At 39.9% G+C, this 21,384-nt stretch overlaps 1 pseudogene; it reads left to right on the forward strand.

The window, feature by feature from the left end:
• The first annotated feature begins 345 nt into the window (after positions 1–345).
• LOC131402592 (butyrophilin-like protein 9) overlaps positions 346–21,384 on the forward strand; it is a 50,584-nt pseudogene continuing 29,545 nt past the window's right edge.

The raw sequence follows: 21,384 nt of genomic DNA on the forward strand, positions 1-21,384 counted from the left end.
TGTCTTGGTCAGTGATTTCTGCCCCAAACCTGTTACTTAAAAAATCATAGTGTATATTCCATTACCTTTTTTTCTTTTTTAATGAAATCTCTGCAAGTCCAACCTGGATAAATATTATTTAAATTGTATCATTCCACTGTCGGCTTACCTGTGAAAGTACACGTTTATTTTGACCTGTACAGTTTTTGCGAAGATTGTATGATACTTTTATTCTTCTGTTCTTATGTGAGCATTTTCAAAACTTTGCCTCATTCAAGTGTATGAAGTTCTTGGTGATATGAATTAGTGTTTGATTAAAGGTAACCTTTTCCCCCCTTACTTGGTTTGACAAAGTATCTAATAAGACTCCGTTTTCTATTCTTGGAATGTATGTATATGTTATATATTACCGTTTTTCTTTAGTTAGCTAGTTATCCGTAATGTGTATATATGTATCGCTACACAGCTGCAGTTAGTCTAAAAGTTTTATCACTCAGCAGATTTTCTGATTTCCTCTGTCAAAAATAAGCACTGGTGTGATATAAATTCTAGTAAGTAGTCAGGAATGTAGTTAATGGAAGCCTAGGTATTTCTGATTGGCCTAGGTAGGTTTGTATAAGTTCTAACTAGACTTATCTTTTTCTCTACAGGAAGTTTTCTTATTTTCTTAATATGTTTTCTTTAGGTGAATCAAAAAGGGTCCCAGGAAACCTGTGAATGTTGAAGAAAATTCGTCTGTGAATTTTTGGTATTCAAGGAGGAGTCAGTATTTATATTCATCTTTTAAACTGGGAAGATTTATATTTTATTTTAAAACTTGATATTTACAATGAATGGACACAGTGATGAAGAAAGTGTTAGAAACAGTAGTGGAGAATCAAGGTAAGCACTTTATTATCAAGTATTTATTATGAAGAGAATGGAAAACTTGTGTGACTCTTTTTAGTTTTCTTAGTAGATGGCAGTTTTCGGGTTCAAATTCTTCCTCTTAGGTATCCAAACAGTAAAAAGTTTCTAATATAAGGAGCTTTGTTGATAATACAGGTTTTAGTTATTTTTTTCCTTTGAGATACACAAAGAAGAATTTAAGTATAGAAGTTTGGGTTACTTAAATCTCCTTGGAGGTATATATTGTTTGGGTTAATAACTGAAGCTAGAACAAGTAGGAAAAGAGATTTAAATTGATTTGACTGTTAGTGCACTCTCTAAATAAAGGCAATAAGAATTTCTTTCCTCATCTTTTTCTGGCATTTTATCTTCTACCTGTGCTGTCCAATATAGTAGCCACTAGCCACATGTGGCCGTTTAAATGTAAATTAATTAAAATTACACAATATTCAAAATTCAGTTACTCAATCACACTAGACACATTTCAAATGCTGAATAGTCACATGTGGCTAGTGGCTACCATGATGGACGGTGCAGATAGAAAACATTACTATCACTACAGAAAGTTCTTTTGGACAATGCTGATCTGGATATTTGTTAAAGTATTGTTGCAACTCTTTTTTTCCTGCTATTTTCTTTAATTTGAGTTTTAATTATATATGAGTGAGTTAAGAGTTCTTACTTGGGCCATGTCTTTTTAAGGAAGATATAGTTTATGGGAATAAGCCATATTAAGCTATTTTAATGTGAAAGAAGCCTCTTCAAATACAAAGACTCTTTAAATTCTTCTGTAGCCCCCAAATTTTGAGTTATCTGCATATTAATAATAAAGTCCATGTAGTTATATATACTTATCATATGTAGACATCAGGAATATGGACATTGGAGTGAGACTGCCTGATTACTTATCCTGGTTCTACTTCTGGTTAGCTCTGTGAATTAGGACAAATTATTTAACCTCTGGGGCCAGCCCCATGGCCTAGTGGTTAAGTTTGGTATGCTCTGCTTCAGTGGCCCGGGTTCAGTTCCTGGGCACCGACCTACATCACTCATTGGTGGCCATGCTGTGGCGGCGACCCACATACAAAATAGAGGAAGACTGGCACAGATGTTAGCTCAGGGTGAATCTTCCTCAAGCCAAAAGAGGAAGATTGGCAACACATCTTAGCTCAGGGCCAATCTTCCTCAGCAAAAAAAAAAAAAAAAGAGAGAGAGAGAGAAAAAGAAAAAATTAACTTCTGAGGCTTTGATTTTTGCAGTTTTGAAATGGGGATTACAGTATTATTTATCTTATTTGAAGTTGAGGATTAAGTGAGATGCTACATCTAAAGGTCTTAATATAGTTCCTGATATAATGAGCACTCAATATTTGCTTATTATGATTAGCATTATGTTTTATGTAACATAGGGTACTAGATAACTAAAACATTAATTATAGTGATAGAGAAATGTGATGGACAAGAAACAGGAAAGTTTTGGCAGTTAGGAGGGTTTCAGAAAAAATGTTGGGGTAGAAAATGAAGCAGTGGTATATGTATTTGACCTGAGACTTGGGATTTTCTGGTCATTCTAGGAATACTTGAGTTTATCAGCTTTCACAGGTGCACTGTTTGGATAACAAGAACATCATAGAGAAGGAGGAGTAGTTACAGAAAGCAGCATGATTTAGCAGAACAAGTGTTGGTCTGGAGTTACAAAACCTGAGTGGACACCATCTAACTAGTTCTCTGAATGATTTCTCAACTGTAAAGTAATTAAGAGTTGAACTAAATGATTTTGAAGTTTCATCCTATCACTTGTACAATGTGTAATAAAATTTTAGATAACAGAGTTTCTGGTGATTCTAGTCAAACTCTATCTAAAACTTTATGAATCACCAGAGTTGAGAGGTAAATTAGAAGACTTTTGAATCTCAGTTTTGATTCAGATCTCTACAGGTATATTGACTATAGTAAGTGAATAGGAGAGTCACATTGTCCCGCATTGTCTTATTCATTAGTGAGCAGTGAAATGGTTGATAGGTAGAAATACCTAGAGGAGACACAGGAACAAAACTACCTGGAAAATAGGAAGTAAGCCTCTTGAGAGTAAATCCTCTTGTTGAGTATGCGGAGAGATCGCGTGCTGTTATATTCTGACCGCTTACCTGTTCGAGTAATCTTTTATATATTTTACTGCCATATCTAAAGCAAAGGTGAGTAGTAAGTCAAATTAGATGGTATAGTTGAAAAAAGTTAAACCCTGTGGAAGCAGATTTACTTACAGGAGTCTTTTATAATGCATACTCATTTAAAATAATTGCAAAGCATATTCTGTAATTATTCTGAGTCACCATTTCTACCATACAAGGTATGTGCTTCTGAGAAGTATGATTGTCGAGTTATCTAACTCTTTCAACTGCCTTGGTGTTTGTTTATCAGGAGGAGGAAGACCTGCTTCTATTTTGCTTTCATTTTCTTCCTTACTGCTGTTATGCTATCCTTTTCCTTTGCTCTACTGTCATTGTTACTAACCCTGAGACCCCCTCCCCAAAGCTTTTATAACAAGGCAGTACAGAGAAGGGAGATTGTGCCTAGTTAGTTAAAAGAGTGAGGAGGTGAACTTTATAGACATAGGGATTTTCTTGCAAACAACAAAAGTTTCAGTAACTATGAATGTTAATATAGAGTGATGCGAGGAGAAATATGCTCTCCTTTTAAAATTAATATACACTGTAAATAGTTTTTTTTTTGTGTGTGTGAGGACATCAGCCCTGAGCTAACATCTGCCAATCCTCCTCTTTTTTTGCTGAGGAAGACGGCCCTGGGCTAACATCTGTGCCTATCTTCCTCCACTTTCTATGGGACGCCGCCACAACATGGCTTACCAAGCAGTGCGTCGGTGCGCGCCCGGGATCCGAACCAGCGAACCCCGGGCCGCTGCAGTGGAGCGCGCGCACTTAACCGCTTGCGCCACCGGCCCGGCCCCTGTAAATAGTTTTTAAAGTAAAATTTGGTTTTTATTGGCTAGAATTTTGAAATGTATTTTTGCTTTAGCGTTTCTTTTTTCCTTTATGAAAATGAAGTTTATGAAATGAAATAGACTTAAGAAGTCATTTAGCATTTTTGGTTGGTATAATTAGCTTTCTACTAAAAAAAATGGTTTTTTGATTCTTTCCATGTAGAAAGCTTTCTATAACCATTGACTGAAGGGAAGAAGAATACATAGGAAAATGTCTCTTGGGCTGTGCTATAACGGACAGTTTTGAAACTTATTTACTAAGAAATCTGGGTCAGGATGCACCTGTACATCAGTTTCAGCTCAGCACAAAGTTTATTATGTAACTGAAGTTAAGCTTTCTGAAGATACTATTGGAAGATTTCAGAGCATCAATTCCTCACTGTGTGGATGTGTTGTTATTTGCAACCAAATTTCTCAAATCCTGGGTAGATATTTTTTATTTTAAAATTATCTTGAATGATGATTTACTCCAGGACTAGATTTATGGGTAAAGACCAGAAATATATTATCATATTTTGCTCATTTTTGGATGATTGATACATGCTTAATACTCAGAAGAATTTCTCTGCTTGCCTGTAGATTAAATTTTAATAATATGTTTGTCCATGTAAATTTGAGAATTTATTTGAATCACTTTAATTAGTCTCTGTATATTATGCTCTTGAAAAATTCTTACAGGGTGAGGAAGGTTGTTAGTGATGTGCTGTAATGGTCTCAACCATTTAGAATTAATCTCTAGCTGGCAATGGAGCTTTGTTGACCTGTAACACTTCAATTTCCTTGGCTTATAGAAAATATGTTAATTATAATTTTATGGTTCAAGAACCTTTGGATCTCAGCTTGTAAAGTGTTCTGGGTAGGCAGTGAATAGGGAATATGATCACTGGAAATGTTCCAAATGAAAACCTCCTTTTTAGAAATTCAGAGTTTTAAAGGCTTTTTAGAGGCTTTGAGAAGCCCTAGAGCCTCAATGACCTGTGAAATTTAAGGAAAACCGATTCAGAGTTAATTTGAACACAGGGCACAGTTTGCACCATGGATCTGTTAGTGTCCTGTTGAATTCTACTATGGTATACTGTGTTTGGAAACATTGTATTTATGTATACACATACCAGAAAGATTTCTTGCCATCAAAATCAGTTAGTTTCTTTCACTAAATAAATTTGAACAATTTTTAAAGTCAATACCAGTTAAAATGGTGTTTGCTGAGCTTATTTTGCAGTTATCTCAGAGTTTTTAAAAAAATGTCATTTTTTAAATTTCCAAAGTTTGTGTTAAGAAACATTTTAAGGAGGATGGGAAAGTGTGAAATCACAAAGCCAGAATGGCTAGAAATCATTGAGTTAAGGAAACTGGTTTTTAAAATTTTCTGTGATGTCATTAATTGCAGGAAAGTATGACTCTTTTACATCTCATTTTTTGTTATTCCCTATTTCTCAGTTCAGCATGTGCTTTCTTCATCTTTTCCTCTTTTTTCTCTCAAATATCCTGTATATGCTACTAAATCTAAGATCATCTAAGATCGCTTCTTATCCTTTGAAAACTCAAATCGTTAAGCAGGAGCCTTAGTAATAGGATACTCTGTTTCCAAACAGAATTTACCAAATTAAAATTTTCACACAATTTCCTAAGATTGTGGTTAATCTAGGTTACTGTAAAGTATTTAGGCTTTTTTATCTGATAAGGCTAAGAGAATTGTATATGACTTGACTTTGCAAGACATTACTTTTATCTACGTAGGTATGAGATCATGTGGGGGCAAACATTAATGTGTAGTTACCCCTTTTTTGTACAGTAGCCTCCCCTCATCCACGGGGGATGTGTTACAAGACCCCAAGTGGATGCCTGAAACTGCGGATAATACAGAACCCTGTATATACTATATTCTTTGCTATGCATTCATACCTGTGATACAGTCTAATTTATAAATTAGGCACCGTAAGAGATTAACAACAACAATAATAAAATAGAACAGTTATAACCATATACTGTAAAAATAGTTCTGTGAATGTGGTCTCTCTCTCTCAAGATACCTTATTGTACTGTACTCACCCTTCCTCTTGTGAGGATGTGAGATGATACAATGCCTACATGTTGAGATGAAGTGAGGTGAATGATCTAGGCATTGTGATGTAGCGCTAGGTTAATATTGACCTTCTGACAATACATGAGGAGGATCATTGAGCCGTGATGATGTTGATGGTTGGATGTCATAAGCAGATGATGTCCATGGTTGTTAGAACACAAGCACTGTGATACTGCGATAGTCAATCTGATAACTGAGATAGCTACTAAGTGACTAAATGGGCAGGTAGCTTATGCAGTGTGGATACGCTGGACAAAGGGTTGATTCACGTCCCAGGTGGGATGGAGCGAGATTTCATCATGCTACTCAGAACAGCACGAAGTTTAAAACTTACGAAGTTGGGAATTTTCTATTTAATATTTTCAGACCACAGTTGACTGCAGGTAACTGAAACTGTGGAAGGCAAAACTGCGTATAAGCGGGGAAGACTGTACTGTTGAAATAGTTGCTTATTTAAGATCTTGACGACTGGTGGGTTACATATGATATAGTTGGGTTTAAAAATAAGAGTATTTTTTGTGGTGAAGAGATAAAGAATAGATGGAGAAAACTTTATTGTATTTTTTAAGGAAAATTTAAAAACATGCAGAAATAGAAAAGTTGCAGCCCCAATTTTGGTCCTTGGGCCAGCAGCATTGGCGTCATTTGGGAGCTTGTTCAAAAGTAAAACCTTGGCCCTTAGCCCAGACCTTGTGAATCAGAATCTTCATTTTAACAAGATTCTCCAGTAATTCATATTCATATTAAATTCATACGCATATATATGAAGCGGTTCATTCAGCACCTTGCCGCTTTTTTTGTTACTGATGTTGTTATACATCGTTTTTATTTTCTGGAAACTCCCAAAGAACGGTGTCATAGGCCCTGCCATCAAGAGGCTGGGTACATTTCATTGCTCTAGAAACAATAATGCAACCAATAATCATTGAGCTCTTAACTCTGACTGAGCCAGGCATGGTGCACAGTACATGGTGCATTATGTGAATTTATCACAGTTCATCCTCACAAAACTCCTGTGATGTTCACAGTATTATGAGTCCCATTCTCTAGAAGGAGAAACCAGATTTATAACCATTAAAAAAAAAAAAAAAAGCTATTGGGGCCAGCCTGGTGGTGCAGTGATTTAGTTCACGTGCTCTCCTTCCGCGGCCCAGGGTTCGCAGGTTCGGATCCTGGGCGCAGACGTATGCACCACTTATCAAGCCATGCTGTGGCAAGTGTCCCACAGAAAATGGAGGAAGATGGACACAGATGTTAGCCCAGGGCCAGTCTTCCTCAGCAAAAAGAGGAGGATTGGCATGGATGTTAGCTCAGGGCTAATCTTTCTCACCAAAAAAAAAAATAAATTTCAAACTTCACTTGGATTTCATTGACTTTTCCATTAATGCCTTCTTTCTATTCCAGGATTCAACCCAGGGTACCATGTTATGTTTAATTGTCAGCTCTCTCCAGTGTCCTCTGTTCTGTGAGAGTTTCTTAGCCTTTGTTTGATTTCCTTAACAGTCATCAGAAGTACTGGCTAGGTGTCCTGTAGAATGTCCTCCAGTTTGGATTAGTCTGATATTTTTGTTAGGATAAACTAGGGTTATCAGTTTTTAGCACGAATATCACAGAGATGAAGTGTTCTTCCAGTCACATCGTATGGGGAGCATAATATCCACGTGACATTACTGTTGATGATAACGTCCATCACTTGGCCAAGGTAGTATTTGCCAGGTTTCTCCACTGTAAAGTTACTGTTTGTTTTTCCCTTTCCGTGCTGTATTCTTTGGAAGCAAGTGACTGTGTCTGGCTCACTCTCAAGGGGGTGGAGGGAGTGGGAATTAAGTTCCGTCTCCTGCTGGGAGGGAGTGTCTACATATATTATAATGGAATTCTTCTGTAGAGAAGTCATTTCTCCCCCGTTTAGTCACTCATTCATTTATATAAGCGTGGACTTATGTATATGTATTTTATACTTTGGGCTATAATCCAATAAATTTATTTTGTTGCTCAAATTGTTCTAGCCTTGCCCATTGTGAGCTTTCTTTCGAGTTGGCTTCTGTGTCCTTTTGACACATTCCCATTCTTTTGCCCTCGAGTCACTCATTTCTCCAAAGAGCTCTGGTTCCTTTTATTGGAGAAAAGGGTATTAGAAAGCAGATTTGGGTGCTGGGTATGCTCATTGCTACTCAGCTGTCACTACTTCTAGGCCCTCTCAGCAGACAAAGCAGACAGAGCTAGTAACATATGTATATATAGTAAACCACGTATGTCGGCATATCTATAGTTTTTTCTGTATCTGTCCATCTGTATACATATTAAGGTAAACTTGAGTTTGTACTGATGTCTCCAGCTATAATCCTGAACTACAGGATTCATCCTAACCTTCCTTTCTTGCTCCTTTATAATTTCTATCTCCAACAGAGAAACCTGGTTCCCACCATCCTCTACCTACCATCCATACTCTTCACGCTCAGCATATGGGTAAAGCAGTTGCAGAATTTCTAGGCTATTCTCACAGAAGAAACAAATTTACCAACTAGAATACAGTGTTTACGTACAGTGTACAGTTCCTATTATATTTAGCCTTACAGTTTCTAGTCAAAACACCCATTTTCCAAAGTTACTCAAGTTAGCTTCTGCCCCCCAACCCCCTTCAGTATGATGATATCATAAATTTATAATAATGTTAGATTCATTTGTCACAGTTTGCATTCCATCCTGGGATACTCAGTCACATGGGTTGATTTTTTTTAAACTTGCACGTATTACATACACTCTGTGCTACACGGTTTTGTGGGCTTTGACAAATGCATAGAATCATTTATTCTCCGCCACAGTACTGCCAGAATGATTCCTGGCTACCACTGATTTGTTGTCCTTCCCTACAGTTTTGCCTTTTCCAGAATGTCATACGATGGAAGCATGCAACATATGGCTTTCTGTCTCTTTCGCTTAGCAAAATGAGTTTGATGCAAATTAAGGTATAATTTACATGCAGTTTAACGTACAGATCTTAAGTGTACAGTTTAATGCATTTTGATAAATGCATACACCTGTGTAACCTATTCCTGTCAAGATATAGAACATTTTTCTCACCCCATAAAGTTCCTTCTTGTCCCTTACCAGTCAATCCCAGCTACTGCCTCACCTCCCTCACCTCACACTTTGATGCAACCACTGTTCTGATTTTTTCCCCCAACAGAGATTATTTTCTGCCTGTTCTAGAAACCTATATAAATAGAATCATATAGTATTTACTCCTTTCTGTCTGGCTTCTTTTGCTTGGCATATTCCTGCAAAAAATTTTAATTAATTCACAATAGAAGATGAAATACATATACAGTCTTTCCTATATACCAGGAAGTTTCATAAGTGCTTTACATATATCAACCAATTGAATCCTTAATACAAGTCTACGAAGTGGGCACTTTCATGTTCCCATTTTACAGATGAAGAAACTGGAGCACAAAACATGTTACTTGCCTGAGGTGAGCAGGTTATTAAGTGGTAGAGTCTAGACTTGAACGCAAATGGTCTCTCTCCAGAGTCCATACTCTTAAACTCTATGCTACAGAGCACTGCCTGAGTACCGGGTGTGATTTGTGGCACAAGATCTACAGTAATGGATCACACACACAGTCGTTGCCATCATGGTGCTTACAACCTAGTGGGGGTTGGGATGGAATAAATATTAGTCAAATAAATAAGTATATAGAGAGTTAATTGGATGGTGATATGTGCTATTGAGACGAATATCTCCCAATAATGATAAGAAATGTGGGAATTGGAGACTTGCTCATTTATCTGGAGTGAGAATGAATGCCTCTCTGTTCAGGGGACACTTGAGCAGAGACCTAAGTGAACTGAGAGTGAGCCATGTGGCTACATTGGGGGATATCAGTCTAGGCAGTACAGAGACCCTGACATTGAATTGTGCTGGGGTGAGGGAGCTACAGCAAGACCAGTATGGCTACAGTGGATGGAGCAAATAGGGGAGTGGTGGAAGGTGAGGTCAGTGATGTGATGAATCCTGATTATTTGGGGGCCCTGTAGGAAATGGTACAGACTTTCCATTATGCTCTCCATGCACTGATGTGTCACTAGGCCAGAATTATTCATGTTAACAGGACTAGGGTGTACGGAAACCAAAGAGGGATACTGCATATTCAGTCACTGGAAGAGCAAGGAAGAAAAGGTGAGGGGAGGGGGGTGAGTCTGGGGTCATAGTGGGCAGAGGGGAGACAGCTGCACCACAGGGGCTGAGAAGAGCTCAAGGGTAACATCTGGACCCCAGTTCTCCTGCAGGGATATAGTCACGGCATGGAGTCACTCTCCTCCATCCCTCTGATCTCCTATCTGGGCTCCCCACTGACCAACCCAAACAGAAGCCTAAGGCAAATGAGCTCTTTGATATAGTCCATCAACCTCCCCAAGCACAGAGCAGCGTAGACTAGAGGGGAGAGTGCCAGTGTTTGCCATTCCTTATATACAGAGTGTTCCTCTGCAGTGTATTTCTCATGTGTGTCTTTAGGGATGAGGGTCCTCTGAAGGGTTTTCCATTTTGATGATATTCATAGAGTTTTCCCTTAGTGTAAATTGTGACGTGACTCCCGAAGGCTATCACTGAAGGCTTTCCTATAGCTATTGCATTCTTTAGGTTTCTCCCCAGTAGGTCATCTTCTGGCACACAGTAGAGTCAGAGTTTGTGTTGAAGGTTTTACCACATAGAGTGCACTTAGAAGGCTTCTCTCCAGAGTGAGTTAACGTGTGGGTTATTGAATGCTACTCCATATTGTCAGATTAGAAGGATGAGGGTGTGCTGAAGGCTTTTCTTCACTGAAGGCCAGACTCCAAGAGGATTCCCAGTGATCTCTGTCTCCTGGTATTCATATCCTGTGTAGTTCCCTCCCACTGTGTGGCAGGATCAGTCTGGGTGACCAACACAATCCAGATGAAGAGAGAATATGGTCTTCTGAGGCTAGGTCATAAAAGACTTATGGCTTCTGCATGGGCTCTTTTGGATCACTTCCTTTGGAGGGAACCTGCTTCCGTATTGTGATGATACTCAGCACCATGGAGAGACCTACATAAGGAGAAACTGAAGGACTCCTGCCAACAACTGGCACTAATTTGCAAGGGATGTGAGTAAGCTACCTTGGAAGTGGACCCTTCAGTCCCAAAGACTTTAGATGACTGCAGTTCTGGTTGACATCTTGTTTCTCATGAGAGATCCTGAGCTAGAACTACATAGTTAATCCATTCCTGAACTCCTGACCTACAGAAATTGAGAGATAATAAATGCTTGTTGTTTTGAACCACTAAATTTTAGGGATAATTTATTACACGAGAAATAATTTATACATGCAATGTGAGTCCCGAAGATTCCCGAGGGATGGAAGATCCATGAATGCTTTCCCACAGTTATTATATTCATATCTACCTATTATGAATTCTCTTATGCACAGAAAGGTAAGAGTTAGTGGTGAAAGATTTCCCACAGTGATTGCATTCCTATGGTTTTTCTCCAGTGTGAGTTCTCACAAGTTTCTTAACAGATGAGAGATTATTAAAAGCTTTCCCACAGTCACTGCCCTCGTAGGCTTTCTCTCCGTTATGTATTCTCTTGTGCACAGTAAGAGAAAAGCTACTGCTGCAGGATTTCCCACACTCATTACACTCATAGGGTTTTTCTCCAGTATGAGTTCTCACATGCTGTGTCAGATGTGAGCTCTTCCTAAAGGCTCTACAACAATCATGACATTCATAAGGTTTCTCCCTGTATGCATTCTATTGTGGACAGTAAGGGATGAGCTCGTGCTGAAGCCTTTCCACAGTGATTACATTTGTAACGATTCTCCCCAGTATGAACTCTCCTGTGCCTTTTGAGGATACATCTAGTGCAGAAGATGTGAAAACACTGGTTACATTCATAGGGCTTTTCTCCAGTGTGAATTCTCACATGAAGTCTAAGGGATGAGGGATTACTGAAGGCTTTCGCACAGTCACTGCATTCATAGGGTTTCTCCCCATTATGTATTATCTTATGAACAGTGAGGTAAGAACTGCTGCTGAAGGATTTGCCACATTGATTGCAATCATAGGGTTTTTCTCCAGTATGAATTCTCTTGTGCTGAGTAAGATTAGATTTTGTGCTGAAGACTTTAAAACACTGATTACACTTGTTGAGTTTCACTCCAAGATGACTTCTCTCCTGTTGATTAAGAAATGAATGCTAACTATAATTTATAATATTTTTAATATTCAGTGCTATCATAGGAATTTTTCTTCCAGGAATTCTGCTATGTATAACATCATTATAATTGGTGTTTTTGCCACTTTGAGTGCCTGTATATGATTTCTGCTGGTTTGAGTTCTCAGAAGTTAAAAAAGATGGATGCTTTGCCATAAGTCCTTATCAGATTCACAGAGCATCTTCTGATAAGTTTAAGACAAATTTATGTTTGAAACACTCAATATCTGAGTCACATTTATGGAAACATTTACTTGTGTGAACACTCAGGGAAGAAAAAATTTTGGAGATAACTTATGCTTCTCTCCAAATTCACAAGAGTTTCAGGGTATCTCTCCAGAGGGACAACTTTTGCTTGGGAAAATGAATCCCTTGGTAACTTTGTGGCTTTTCTAATTTATGGTATTTTCCTACTGTGGAAAATCAGAAATCTTACCATTTTTAAACCTTTAGATTGTTCTTCTCTAAAAACATGCTGCTTAGAAGTTAACCCTTGGACTTTAAGGAGAGTCTCCAAATCCGAAACAAATTGAAAAGAAATTTAAGTTGATGAAGTAAAGAAAAGGTAAAATGTACACATTAGTGAAGGTAGACCCGAAGGGGTTAGAGATTTTCAGGAGGTTTACAATGAAAGGGACACGAGTGTGAAAATTTTAGGTTTGTATTAAAGAAGACTCTAGAAAGATTGAGATTGATGCTGATGGAAAGAAGGAATTGTCAGGAATGTAAAGTGAGAAGGAACTAGACAAAGAGCTCATATGAGACTTAAATTTAAGAAGGAAGAGAGAGATCTTTTTCCCCCCTCTGAGGCCAAAGTAAAGTATGAGATAATGAACAGAAAGTTAAAGAAAAAGCAAAGGAGGTCCACGAGGAGGCTCATACTAAACGTTTTTGGCCTTCTTGTCGGAAAAAAAGGGCATTTTACAAATGTCTCTGATGGACATTTCCTAATGTAATACTCCAAACTGTCAAGCCACAGGCCAGAGAGGTTCCTGACAAAGACTCATATATACCTAGTGCTCACCTGGACAGGTGCCTGGGAGAATTCCTCTTTCCTCTGTCCTCGCTTTATCTTCTTGCTCCAATTCGGAAAGCAGACTAGGTTTATCAACTTGATTCCCTATACATGGAGAAAAGACATATGATGTAGGGAACTCTGCATGGGACAAGAAACCTCACCATGGAACTGAGGCCCACACTTCTATAGATGAGCAGGTGTGACTTTAGGAGCAGCAGTACAATTATCCTTAAATTCTAACAAATATAGTAAAACTATCTTTCACCAAGAAAAAAAAATGCAAGCATCCTCAGTCAATATCCGGGGTGACGGGGGATAACTGGTCCCAGAAGTTCATGCCCAGTTTCAAATACAGACTTAAAAGCCCCAAAGCTTTTATCCATGGAGAACATGAAGTCAGGGCAAGGAGTAGATCTTCAGTTGATAGGGAAGGCATTAGACCACAAGCTCCAGGATGGTAGGGACCTGATTCCCTAATTCCTAGCACAGACCTCATTCACCACCATATTCCTAATTCCTAGCACAGACCCAGGAACATAAAGGTGCTTAAGAAAGACTTGTGAGAAGTGATGTCAGTTATTTCCCTTCTTCTACTGATTTGGGGCTTTGTTCTTCTTTTTCCAGTTCCTTTAGGTGCACTCTTAGATTGTTTGAGATTTTTCTTGTTTGTTGAGATAGGCCTGTATTGCTATAAACTTCCCTCTTAGAACCGCTTTTTCTGTATCCGATAAATTCTGGCATGTCGTATTTTCATTTTCATTTGTCTCCAGGTATTTTTTGATTTCCCCTTTGATTTCTTCGTTGACCCAATCGTTGTTCAGTAGCATTTTGTTTAATCTCCACCTATTTGTGGCTTTTCTGAATTTCTTCCTACAGCTGATTTCTAGTTTCATACCATTGTGGTCAAAAGATGCTTGGTATTATTTCAATCTTCTTAAATTTATGGAGACTTGTTTTGTGGTCTAATATGTGATCAATCCTGGAGAATGTTCCATGTGCATTTGAAAAGAATGTGTATTCTTTGGTTTTTGGATGGAATGTTCTGTATACATCTACTAGGTCCATCTGTTCTAGTGTGTCCTAAGGCCAATATTTCCTTATTGATCTTCTATTTGGATGATCTGTCCATTGGTGTAAGTGGAGTGTTAAAGTCCCCTATTATTATTGTGTTACTGTCTATTTCTCTTTTTATGTCTGTTAATAATTGCTTTATATATTTAGGTGCTCCTACGTTGGGTGCATAGATATTTACAAGTGTTATATCCTCTTGTTTGATTGTTCCCTTGATCATTATGTAATGCCCTTCTTTGTCTCTTTTTACAGTTTTTGTTTTAAAGTCTATTTTGTCTGATATGATTATTGCTACCCCAGCTTTCTTTTCATTGCCATTTGCGTGGAGTATCTTTTTCCATCCCTTCACTTTCAGTTTGTGAGTGTCTTTAGGTCTGAAGTGTGTCTCTTGTATGCAGCATATATATGGGTCTTGTTGTTTTATCCAATCAGCCACCCTATGCCTTTTAATTGGAGCATTTAGTCCATTGATGTTTAAAGTAGCTATTGATAAGTATGTACTTACCGCCATTTTTTAACTTTTTTCTTTGTTTTAGTAGTCCTTCTCTGTTCCTTTCTTCTTCTCTTGCTCTCTTCCTTTGTGGTTTGATGGCTTTCTTTAGTGTTATGTTTGGGTTCCTTTCTCATAGTTTTTTGTGTATTTATTATAGGTTTCTGGTTTGTGATTACCATGGGGTCCATATACGGTAACTTTGGGGCTGCTCCTCGGCGGCCATGAAGTGCTGCAGCTTGTGAAGGTGGCGTTTTTTCTCTCCAGAATGGAATTTCTACCTCTTCCACCTCAGTCAGGATTGTGGTTTGTTGCAGGAGTTCCTCTTATCTAATTTTCAGTTCTCTCTCAGGGGTAGTTTTTCCGCAAGTAGTTGTAAATTGGCTGTGTCCGTGGGAGGAGGTGGTTTCAGAGTCTGCCCATGCCGCCATCTTGACTTCTCTCTCTCTGTGTAGGTTTACTCTTAGTGTTGTACATTCTGTGGGTTTTGACAAATGTATAATACCATGTGTCCATCATTATAGTATCACAGAGAATAGTTTCACTGCCCTAAAAATCCTCTGCTCCGCCTGCTCATCCCTCTTTCCCCTCTAACCCTTGGCAACTGATCTTTTTACTGTCTCCATAGTTTTGTCTTTTCCAGAATGTCATATAGTTGTGATCATACAGTATGTAGCCTTTCTAGACTAGCTTATTTCACTTAATGATATGAACATTCACATTTTTTACCACAGCTCTGTGCTTGATATACTACTGTTTACTTAATGATTTTCTTTCACAGTCAAGTCTGAGGACACCTGTGTACCTGAGTGTGGACACTTTGAAGAGGGGAAGAGGGATGTGCTCCTTAATGTAGCATCTCAAGAGGGCCCTATGTGGGGGGAGGTGCCCAGCCCATCAGCTGTCACTGTTCAAAACTTTCTGGCCTTGCCCAGGGAGTTACAAGGTGGCCAGGAGTGCAAATCCACAGAACCTTATCCAGTCCCCCACCACCACCACCAGTGCTGTACCATTGTGTCTAAAAGCAGCTATAGCTGGGATATACTAAGTAATAAAAAGGAACAGCCTACTGATACACGCAACACTTTGGATGGATCTTAAGGACATTACATTGAGTGAAAAAAAGCCAGTTTCAAAATGAAATTACACTGTATGATTTCCCTTACATAACATTCTCAAAATAACAAAATTATAGAGATGGAGAATAGATAAGTGGTTGCCAGGCTTGGGGAAGGGGAGGGAGGGATGACAATAACGGGGCAACAGGCAGGTGATGGAACAGTGTCTTGATTGTTGCGGTGCTTGTGCTCATCTACAATTGGAATAAGTTGCCTGCGGCTGCACATGCGCACACAACACAAATGACTGCATGTAGAAACTGGTGAGAGAATCAGGCCTGTAATCTAGGAACAGTGTTGTCCCAGTGTCAGTCTCTGGCTTTGACATTGTACTGTAGTTGTGATGTCACCACTGGACAAGCTGCTTGAACGGCACTCAAGAGTCTGTACTATTTTTGCAACTTCCTATGAGTTAACACTTATTTCAAAATAAAAAATACCTTTTAAAAAAGCAGCTTAAGTTTACAATTATTTCAAAATGAAAAGTTTAATTTAAAAAAGCAGTGATCAGCTGAGTTGCAGTTCATCGTATATGACAACTAAAATAAGGAAATGTTAAACAGTTTCAGAGATTCAACTAGTGTTAGCCCACATCAAATAATAATTTAAAAAATCCCTTTAGCTTCAAACATCAGAACAAATAACTTCAGCTTATCTAAACTGCAGGATGCCATCCTGTGCCATTCAAAGTAAATGAGGATTAAAGTCGTGAACAAGAAACTGTCAAAGATAAACAAAGCTGGACACTAGTTAAGATGGTAAAGACAGATTTTTTTTATTATGTCTTTTAAATGGTAAATATAGATTTTATTCAGGAACTATTGCAATACAGGAAGAGAGACCTCAGTTTAGCACTGGGCTCCATTCCAAATAAAAGATAGGCAAATGGGGATTTATAGCCAAGGAGCAGGGTCAGGACACTGGAAGGAAATTACTAAGAGGAAACATCAGGGATAAGGGGTTCTGGTTAAAGAGACCCAACAGGATTCTTGCTGGAGGCAGACCAGGGTGATCAGATACCAAGGGTTGGGATGAGGAGTTTGATCAGATATCAAGGGTGTGGGGTTCTCTCTAAACTGATTTGGCAAGATTCTTGCTACAACTGGACAATTCAGGCCGGACACTGACAGATGCCAAGGTTGAGGCCTCGAGGGCTTAGAGGAGCCTGACTAGAGTTTAGTCAAGGAGAGAGTCTCTGTCAATGGTATTGTGAAGCCAGTAAAATTGTGGTATCATTTTGGCACTGCTCAGAGTTTAAAGAAAAAGGAATTGAATTATTTTAAGTGCATGCATTAGGAGCTCTTTTAAAGCCAGAAATTACTGTAGATTTTCAAACTTGAAATGAAAAGGCTAATGAAGCATCCCACAGGTTATAATTTCTAATAAGGTAAATATTAATCTCTACAACCCACATAAACAACAAGCTCTTTAGGGGTCCCTTTATGTTTTTAAAAAAGAGATCTTGAGACAAAAAGTGAGAAAACCACTGCTAATAATGCCTAGTCATGATAGGTCCATTTCTTGTTCTGAGCTCATAAAGACCCATTGTGAGGGAATCCCAAGCCCGTATGTAAGTCCCTGGCTAGGCCTACATTTTTGGTTCTTTTAGCCCAGGACAGTGGTTTTTGGTGACCTCAGGGACTTTGATCATAGTTGGCTTATTTCCTCTGTTCTTTTGTTTTCATTTGTTTATTTTTCTTTATTCTTTTTCTCTTTTTTTATATAGTTTGTTAGTATTGTTAGTTAATATTGTGAGTAGTGCTAGCAGTAGGTCACCATGCTGCAAGGCCTCAAGGCCATCTCTGCTGATAAGGAGACCCATATGGACAGTTACTGGTGCCTCAAGACATTGGCCAGTGCAGCTTTGCTGAAGTGAAGTTGGCCCAGCACATACATTCTGACTGAGACAGAGGTGGCCATGAAGGTTATCAACTAGAGTTAGTAGAGCTCTTTCAGCCTCCAGAGACTGTTCTGTGAATCACCTCAACATGGCAAAACTATGCGAAGTGATTGATTCAGTGGAATCGCTATACCTGGTCATGGAGTACATTAGCAAAGGAGAGGTGTTCCATCATCTATTGGACCACGATGACATGAAAGAGAAAGAGGCCTGAGGCAAATTCTGGCAGATAATGTCTTCTGTGCAGTACTACCACCAGAAGGGCATTGCCCACAGGGACCTAATGGCAGAGAACCTGCTTTTCGATGCTGACCTGATCATAAAAATGCCAGACCTTGGCTTAAGCAATGAGTTTACCTTTGGAACAAACTGGATTCCTTCTGTGGCAGTCCCCCTCGTGCTGCCCTAGAATGATGGATGTGTGAAGTCTGCAGTCATCTTCTTACACGTTCACTGGGTCCCTGCCTTTCAATGGACAGAACTTCAGGGAGCTGCACTAATGGGTACTGAACAGAATATACCATATTTCTTTCTTCATATTCATGGAATGTGAAAATCTGCTCAAGAAATTCCTGATCCTCAACCCTAGTGAGAGAGGCACTTTAGCAGAAATTGCGAAGGACCCGCAGATGAATAGGGACCATGAAGAGGAACTGAAGCCTCGTATCAAGCCACCTCCTGACTATAGGGACCCCTGGCTGAGTTGATGGCATTGACCTTATCCAAAGAGGAAGCCAGTTATGTCTCCAGCAAAAATGAGTTTATTCGCAATCAGCAAAGAATTACAATTTGAGGTCTGCAACCATGGCAAGCCATGTTCAAGACTCCAGCAGCAAAGGGAGGAGAAACTTGTATAGAGGGGAAGAAGAAGTTGGGAGGTCTATTGTAAACAAAGAGTCCATTGGAGGAGACTGGGAGTGTGAAGTGTAGTGGCTGAGTTGTGACAGTCTCACTGGCTGAGCTTCTTGCCAGTCAAGAAAGGAAGTTTCTTTTCTTCCTATTGGGCTCTGCTATCAACATAGGGTGTGAGAGCTCCCCCTTTTGACCTCCTGACTCCATTGTAATGAGGTTTCCATTGATTAATTTCCACAATGGTGTCTATGGGCTACACATGAGATGAGATCCAGGACTCATTGATGGGCCAGAAGTATGATGAAGTGATGGCCACTTATCTGCTCCTGGGCTACAAAAGACTAGAGCTGGAGGGCTACACCATCACCATAAAACCCCTGCCATCAGCTGGGCCAGCCAACAGCTGCAGTCCTTCCCATCCTGCAAGCCACAGCATAGGGTGTCTGCAAATCCAAAGCAGAGAGTTTAAGCCATTTCCACCTTTAATTCCTACTATAAGAGTTTGTTAGTGATGTTGAATGGATTCCGACTCCCAGTAACCCTGTGTACAGCAGAGCAGAACCCTGCCTGGTCTTTTTACACCCTACTCTCGCCTTCTGGAGCTATATCAGTCAATGCTCCACTGCTGTTCATAGGGTTTTCATGGCCAATTTTTTCAGAGGTGGGTGGCCAGGCCCTTCTTCCTAGTTTCTCTTCATCTAGAAGCTTTGCTGAAGCCTGTCCATCATGCGTGACCCTGTTGATATTTGAAATACTGGTGGCATAGCTTTCAGGATTGCAGCAACACCCAGCCACCACAGTATGACAATTGACAGATGGGTGCTGGGTTCCCTGACTGGGAAACAAACATGAGCCATGGTGGTGCACCAAATCTTAACCACTAGCCCACCAGGGCTGGCTACTATAAGAGAAGCAACACAGAAAACCAACAGCCTGGGGAGGGCCAGGAGTCGGGGCTGAAGTTCATCAGCATCACTTTTCAGAAAATCAGTGGCCTTCATAGGAAGACATCTGTGTTTCAGGTCAGCCGGAAAGACCAGGCAGGAAGCTCAAAGAGAGTGAAGCTATCAAACATCCAGTGGTGGTCAGCTAAGACAAGAAACAGTGTGGGGAATTCAAGCCATGCTTCCTGTACTTTGTGGAGCATGAATATCATAAGCTCCATGGAGCCCAACAACATGGTGCAGGAAGTCGACCAGGTGTGGGACACAAATAGTGTGGGTAGAAGCAGTGCAAGAAATATATGCTGCTGTTTGTGCATGGCAAGCCCAGCTGAGAGGACTTTGTACAGTGGAGGATGGAGGTGTACAAATACTGTGACATTCTCTCCATGGTTTTCAGACTAAGATGCTATCTGGCACCTCCATGGCCTTCAAAAGCATTGTGTCCAAAATAACTGCTGAGCTTAAAGGATGGCCAGGATCCACCTGGAAGATAAGAGGAGAGGTCCATTGGACCTAGGTGCAGGCCAGCCCCTCCACCCTCACCTGGGCAAAACTTCAGAGACTAAGTTGTTTTTCCTTCTCCCTTCTCCTACTCTTGTCCCTCTTTTCTTCCATGTTTATGGGTGAGAGGAGATGGTTCAGGGTTTCCTGCTAGCCAACTGAGAGGACACAGTGGAATGACCCCATAGGGGAAGGACTCATTACTCCTCAGCCTTAGGGAAGAGCTGGAAGGGAGTTAGCTTCACCAAGGACTTTCAACAGCTGACTCTGGTTCTGCATTCACAGCAGCTCCATGTGCAGGAGCAGGTTTCTGCTGTGTTCAGCCTCCAAGCTTCAAGAGTCCAAAAGAGCATTTGGTTGCTGAAGAGTAGGAGTCACAAGCATTTCTGGTAGTCTATCATAGGGTACAGTAATCTTCCTACAGCTCAAAAAAGAGGTTTCAGGAGAATTCAAGGGCATGGGTGGATCATCTATTCTTCTTGAGAGCCATTTTTCCCATTTCAGCTGCTGGTGCCAGTTTCCACTTTGCTGTCTGAGGACAGTTTTGATCTTGTAGCCGACACTGATGGATTTGTGGGAGCTGCCTAGAACTCTAAATAGCTTTGTTTCTTCCAAATCTTATAGTAAAATTGATGCTCCAGAAAGATGTACTACAGATATTATGCTCTTTTGAATCCTCTGTGCACAGAATTGGGGATGTGCCTGTGTGGCTGAGTTTCCTGTCTGTATAATGTAGGAGTTGGGCCTTCCACTGTGATGTTTTCTCCTTTTGATAACAGTGGCATGGAGCGGTGGCTCTAAGAGGCCTGCAAAGGTATGGGTTATTCAGCTAGTCTGAGGGTCCAAGGAGCACTCTGAGGTAAGCCGGATGTCCTGGGGGTCCAGAGGGAGGATTTATGGTAAGAGACGGCAGCGTGGCTAGACTGAGGGGATAGAGGGAAAGGCGGCTTTGAAAGGGCAAGTTCTAGGTTCTCAGGTAGTGGGTATTTTCATTTTAGGCCATGAATTGATGGTCAGATGCCCATCAGGGAGCTTCTGCATGGGTTCATAAGAAGCCCAAGCAACCAAGACAGATTTTATTCAGTAATAACTATTGCAGTATGGAAGTGTGGAAATTAATAGTAGAAATCTTAACACAATTGGTGTTAAGGCCTGTAGGGGGAGCTCTCACACCCTATCACACATCCTCAATTAAACCAAACAGGAAGAGATGTTTGCATATTGGACAGCAAGTAAAACTACTTTACTATTGAAGGAACATTTCTCTCCCCACCTGGCAACAGCCCAGCCAATGAGAAATGC

Source organism: Diceros bicornis, unplaced genomic scaffold (genome assembly GCF_020826845.1).
Source record: "Diceros bicornis minor isolate mBicDic1 unplaced genomic scaffold, mDicBic1.mat.cur scaffold_161_ctg1, whole genome shotgun sequence".
In the NCBI taxonomy this organism is placed as follows: Eukaryota; Metazoa; Chordata; class Mammalia; order Perissodactyla; family Rhinocerotidae; genus Diceros; species Diceros bicornis.